Here is a 6,963-nt window from a genome sequence, read left to right as displayed (position 1 = left end):
CTTTGTAATCTAATAAGAATATTGAAAGTATGGCTATTATTATTTTTTACTTACAAGATCACCAGAACAGTGGTTCCCTACAGATGCATAGTATATTGACTCCAACCTCATAGAAACAGATGTGTTTGGTTCTGTTCTAAGATGGTAAAAAGAGATTCTGCAGATATGATTTAGATTGCAGACTTTGAGAAATAGAGATTATTTTGTCTTATCGTGGTGGGTCTACTCTAATCATGCACGTTCTTGACAATGGACACTTCATAAGCTATAATAGATACATGGTTGCATAAGAAGAAATGGCCAGTCTATTGCAGTTTGTGGACTCAGGAAGGGGCTGCAGAGAGAATAGGATTTTACCAACAGCAGTAAGAGAAAGAACATGCATCTTTCCCTACAAACTCCATCAATGGAAATAGCTATTCTGGTGCCTCTCTTGGGGCCAATGAAGCTTGTGTCAGTCTGTGAAACCACAGAACCGTCTCACATCAAGAATTTGTCTTGATGTAAGTCACTAAATTTTCAGTAATTTTTCATGGCAGCAAAGAACTAATAGTACACGTGATCTCCCATTTACCAGTTTTATTGAGAGATATGAAGGGATATTTTAAAAACGTCAGGAATTTCACTGGGTGGAACAGAGCTTTTGTAGTGTGCATTTTCCCCACTAAGTAAGCATCCGGCAACTCGCTCTGAGTTAGTGCGCCCAGTAGTGTCTCTTGGGAAGGTTCTCTTTCATCATAGTGAATTTTTTTTCATAAAAGAAGTTTCACTTAAACCTCATTTTCGTGATGGCCTATTTAATAGAACAGCCAGAATGAGGCTGTGAAATTTTGTTTCCAGCTCAGCAAAAATGCCGCCAAAGCTGTTGTGATGGTGAGCATGGCTTACATGGAAGTGCTGTGGGGAAAGCTCAGTTGTACAAGAAGTTGTCTCCTTTCAAAACAGGTGATATGTTGATTGACAACAAACCTTGTTCTGGACTTTCATCAATTTCCTGAATGGATGAAAATGTCAACTCGTAGTGCAGTTGGAATTCATTCCTCCAGGTCAGACTGTTAATCAAGCTTTCTCTTTGGAGGTTCTGAAAAGATTGTGTAACAGTGTGTGCCCCAAAAAAGACCTGATTAGTGGCAGATGAGGACTGGTTTTGCCACCACAAGAATGCATTTGATCAAGCAGCCATCTCAGTGTGCCAGGTTTTGGGAAAAAAACAGCATGTCTTTCTTTCCCCATGCTCCTTACTCACCTGAACTAGATCCGTGTGACTTCTTTGTGTTTCTGTGAATAAAGAGGGAGATGAAAGGACAGCTTTTATGACAGAAGTGGTGAAGGAAAAACAAGGGAGATGCTGTCAGCCATTCAAACAGATGAGTTTGAAAAATGTTTCCACAAATTGAATCACAGATTTGACAAATGTATTAAGTGTAGTGGAGAGTACTTTGAAGATTATTGGTTTTGTAAAAAATTTAAATATATAGCTTTGAAGAGTAAATCTGGTTTTTTGCAGATACATACGTGTGTGTGTGTAATTGTTTTTGGTTTTGTTGACTAAGTCATTATTTTCCATTATGAAAATGATAAACTAGGAGTCCTGGTCATGTCGTTGTTAAGTGTTGGGCTGCAATTTGGCTGGTAGGTAGTTCAAAACTACTAGCAGCTTTGCAGGAGAAAGACAGGTCTTTAAATTCCCATAAACAGTTACAGTCTCATACTATGAGTTAGCATTGACTTGGTGGCATTGCATTTTGAGTTATGTCCTACTTAAGGCATTCCAAACACTCTGGGCACATTATCTTTTGATAGAGATATGACTTTAACCCAGTTTCCTTGCATTAATTTTGTGCAACTCTGAGAAAACCATTTAAATTTACTATGAGGTCAACCAATAGTTTTTCGAACAACACTTTTTTATTGTACATTATTTGGAAGTTTCCATTTCAGGTCATCAGCAAAGTCTCCAGCAGTTTAAACTAGCATGCTCCTCAACAGCTTCCCTGACTGCCCTCCTGTGATTTCTTGTTTCCCATTTGTGGGTAACTGTCATCCAAGAAAGTGGAGGTCAGCCCACTCTCCTATTGCTTCACGCTCCTCTCCTTGCCCCACTCATCTTCCCTGAGTAACCACCACAGCTGTTCCCTGAGGTATGAAAATTTGGGTCTTTTAAATTTTTTTCTCTTTATAGCCGTGGTCTCATACATTTTGTGCTCTTTGGTGATTGACTAATTTCACTCAGCATAGTGTTCTCCACACCATGAGATTTTCTCAGTGATGTGCAGTATTCCATTGTGTACGTGTACCAAAGTTTCTTAATCTTTTCTTCCACTGATGGGCATTGAGGTCATTTTCGTCCTCTTGCTGTTGTAAACAGTGAAGCTTTAAATGGGTGTGCATATGCCCATACACGCGATGACTCTTCCTTATCCAAAGCACAGAGATGGCCAGTGCTATCGAATTTCCATTCCCTGATGTTTGAGGCATGGCCATATCACTTTCCACTCTGGTTGGACAAATTTGCTTTCCTACCAGTAGTGATTGAGGTTATATTATACATCCCCTCTGCAACATTTGTAACTTTCTATATTTGTTTTTGTTGTTGTTTGGGGGCTTTTCTGATATTGCTGCCGTTGCTATTGTGAAGTGGTATCTCATCACAGCTCTGACCTGAATCCCCCCTCAAATGTCAGCCTAATTTGTAAGTTGAGTTCAAAAACCTAATAGTGATTAAGGTTGGCTAATGTATATTTTCTAATTGCATTATTCCTTGCATTCATTAGTTATTATTACACTTAAATATTTCTCCTTTCTTTATTTTACTTATAATAGACCATTTCACTTTATTAAAAGATCATACTTCATTAATGTCATTATTTAATTTTCATGGACACTTTTATAGATTTGATTATTGAGGACCCTTTGATCTGGCTCCTATATTCTTTCCATATATCCTCATCATTTCTCACTTCCTTACCATTTAATTCCAGTTCATCTTGGACTTTACTTGTCATAATCATGTTCAGAAATTTTTCAAGGAGTCCTGGCTCATGATAGTGTCGAACAGCATTTACAAACCAGTGTATGATGAGTGGGTGGTGATGTTGGGTAAGCAGTAAAGTTTTAACCACAGGGTTACTGGTTCAAGCTCACTACCCACTGTACAGGGTGAGATGAAGCTGTGTCCTCTCATAAATATTTCTAGCCTCTGAAACTCTCTGCATCACAGTATGCTTGTTTTTCTAAAACATATGTGCTTGAAGTATACTCACTTTCATTAGGATGTTTCTGGTCCGCTACACAATGCATAAATAATGACAGATAATATGTGCATTATGTTCATGTACATTTGAAAATGGAAAACAATGAAATCAACATTAATAATTAATTCCTTTATAATAGTCTAGGATTGATTCCAGCATATTTCATTTCCCTATTTAGAACTGTTTTTTAATAGTGAGAAAACAGATGCTCATTTTCTTCTCTATGTTTATATTATTTATTCAAGTTTCTTGATAGATAACCATTCCCCTGTTGCTATTCTCTGTCCTTCATGAAAATGACCTCCTTACTAACCTAGATGTCTTAGTCTGGGTACTTTAGAGAAACAAATCTACAGAAACTCATAAGATAGAGTTTTATATAAAGGTTAAGTGCACATCAAGGAAACATCCCAACCTAGTGCTGCCCACAAGTCCAACATTAACCCATATGTCTGACACTAATCCACAAGGTCCTGCTCCATCTCACAAAATACAGGTCAAGACACCGACTGCAGGAGGAAAGCTGAATCAGTGAATCTGTGAATGGTTAAGCATCTCAGCACTGGCAGGGGCTCCACTCGAGTGCTCCGGCACCCAGGGCTGCATTGGGGTAGGTCCATGTGGCTTCTCCTTGGGGATGGCTTGCAGGAAGTAAGCCTGGCCAGCTGAAGCAGGGAACTGGCTAAGGCAGCTGCACCCAGTCCGACCATCAGAAAGCAAGAGGCCCGGGAACTAGAAAGGCGAGGCTCACCGAGTCATTTATCCCTCCGCCTTTCAATTAACCCCACATGTGTTTATCTCCCAGATTGGCACAATACACTAACTACATCACTAGGCTATGATGAGCCACTCTGAGGAGGGTGGAGCATTTGGTTTTCACCACACCAAGGGAAACCTCACTTTGCTTAGGCTTCAAAATTTAGACCGTACACTCTCTTCCACCTAGTCAGGCTCCTACATCCTACACTTGGCTATTGTCTTCAATCCCATGCTTGGCTGTAGGAAGGAGATAATGGAGAAAGGAGATAATTTTTTTTTCAATTAGGGGAGAGTGCAAACGCAGTCCCCCACTACCATAAATTATGCAGTCGAGTCTCCCACATTTGGGGAAATCGCAGGGGTCAGCACATCCGGAGTGCAATGGATAAGCCTCGCTTTGGGAAAACCACCTTCGTGATCATGGTATCTCCCCTGCCAGGTAAGTATAGAAAGGTAATAATTAAAGCAAGAGGACATAATTGTGGAAACGAAGCTAACAATTTTATCATCCAAAAGAAAATGTATTGGTAAAGTTTACATATAACATGAGAAAAGAGAAATATGAAAAATATGAAATATGAGAACTATGAGAAAATGGAATCTATTAAGGTGCAAATAAAATACATATAATCACGTCTGGCTCAACCAAGAACAATAGAGATGCATTCATGTTCTACATGATGGATGTAATCAGTACATTAGCACATTAAAGTAGGAAGAAATGTGAACTTAAATAGGAAAAACATCCAATAAAATACAATATTCTTTATAATAAAACTAGAATGTCAATAGAAAGATATATTTTTAACCATAAGTAATAGAACCACTAACAATCCATAGCAAATGTCATATTTATATCATAGAATGCTAGAGACATTTTTTGCAAAGACCAGACCTAATGCAATGAATGCCTTCTGGTAATCATTTTTGTATGACATCCTAAAAAAAAAAAAGAGACAGAAAGAGACAAATGTGTAAGAACTGAAAAGTAAGAAAGCAAGATGACGTTCAAGATGACGTTATAGAATACATTAAAAAATCCTTTATCAGATCATGAAGACAGTTTGAACACAAGTATACTGAAAGCAGAATCAATGTAGGAAAATCAATATGCAACTTTCTATGAAGATAAGATAGTTGAAAGTGGAAAGTAATAACTATAGTATTTACGAAGTCGGTTGCATTATAGCATATGTGAAAGAAAATGTAGTTATGGAAATAGTACTACCTTACTAAGAATTACCAACGAAGACCCCCAAAAAATGCCCATTTTTCCATTAATTATTCCATGAACTAAATAAAGTTTGAGTCAAAATACAAACAGATATTTACACGTAACATGAAAAAGTAATTTAAAAAATTTCCCAGAAGAGCAAAGACTGACAATATTTTAAAGGCTATGAAACTGGGGTGGTGCTCACGCTAGCAGATATATAGCTATACATTCAAGTGTATTTAAGAATTTGAGATATTTGCCTCTCTAGCTGAATAGATTTATTAAAATGTCAAAATATCTCACAGTAAGAAGTAGAGATTATTAAGGAGTACAATAGTAAACACACCAATACATTTATTACACATTTTGTGAATGAACAACATGCGTTTGAACCACATGGATCCAATTACAGCAACACAAGGAAGCAAAAAGCCTTTGTGGGGGTTTTTCTCCAAAATACCTTTCTAACAAATATTGAAATTGTTGCTTCTAGGTTGGTGCAGTATATGTTACATACAATATACAAAATTTGTGCTAATCAAGTGTATACGTTAGCCAATAAGACTTCTAGTCAACAGTAAGATGAGCACCACGTTGGTCAAAGATGAACGGTAATGTGAATTGTTATTTGACGATGGCAGTATGCAGATATGTGTGGGTAGATTCAATAAATGATCACGAAATAACTGATTTGTTATATAGAGACAAAATGGATTCTTTCCATCAATCCACCCCAACTATGCAAATATTGTAGAAAACATGTCGTGTGTTGACATGGAGTCCACTTCTGCCCTTAGTGGCAATTTAAGAAAGTAGAGCAGCCACGGGCGTCTTCCTGTAACTGCTGTGATCCTTAGTCGCGACCCCCCTGCGCACAGTCCGGCAGCAGAACTAGGAGGGTAAGGATAGGGGGTGGGGCATATGGGGAACCGATCACAATGATGGACGTATGGCCCCCATTCCAGGGAAAAGACAGCAGAAAAGTCGGTGAAATGACACAGCAGTGGTGTAAGAAATGAAAAAAAGAGAATAGTTTATAAATTATCAAGGAGGGAGGGTGAGAGAGGGAGGTGGAAATGAGGAGTTGATGCCAGGGGCTCAGGTAGAAAGAAAATGTTTTCAAAAGATGATGACAACATATGTACAGGTGTGTTTGACAAAATGCATATATGTATGGCTTGTGATAAGAGCTGGAAGAACCCCCTAAATAAAATTAATTTTTTCAAAATAGTCAATGATATCATCATTGAATGCAATGATAGCCATTCACAGCTATCTGCCATCATTTGTATTTTTATCCATCACAATATAGATGTGGGATTTAAGTTTGATTGAATATAACTATTCAATTATTTATTTTACTTTCAGAGGAAAATTAATTAAAGATTGTATTCTTTATTTTTTTTAAAAAAAGTTTTCTTGTAATCTCTATAGGTGCAGATCTCCACTTGGGAGCAAATGTTATATTCGGGAAGAATTCCATAACGTGAGAAACTGATTACTTTGACTTAAGACAACGATTACTCAAAAACTAAAATACAGACTAGAACAAAATATTTTAATGTATGTAACCAATAATGCATTAGTATTCAGCATATTACTAACCGCCCCTTTTCAGAATAACCCCTGAACCAAAAGACAGACAAAGATTATGAACATGCATGGCACCTAAGAGGGAGCCAGAACGGCAAACCACGTCTGAAAAGATGCTAATACTCATTTGTAACATTGGAA

General features: G+C 37.6%; 1 non-coding gene across 1 annotated transcript; it reads right to left on the bottom strand.

Annotated features, from left to right (window-relative positions):
- Positions 1-4,296: 4,296 nt before the first annotated feature.
- On the bottom strand, positions 4,297-4,460 carry LOC142461760 (U1 spliceosomal RNA). Its single transcript, XR_012786959.1, has one exon. It is a non-coding gene; the product is annotated as a U1 spliceosomal RNA (small nuclear RNA).
- Between the last annotated feature and the right edge of the window lie 2,503 nt (positions 4,461-6,963).

This window comes from Tenrec ecaudatus, chromosome 11 (genome assembly GCF_050624435.1).
Source record: "Tenrec ecaudatus isolate mTenEca1 chromosome 11, mTenEca1.hap1, whole genome shotgun sequence".
Lineage (NCBI taxonomy): Eukaryota > Metazoa > Chordata > Mammalia > Afrosoricida > Tenrecidae > Tenrec > Tenrec ecaudatus.
This window is presented reverse-complemented; position numbering and strand designations above follow the sequence as displayed.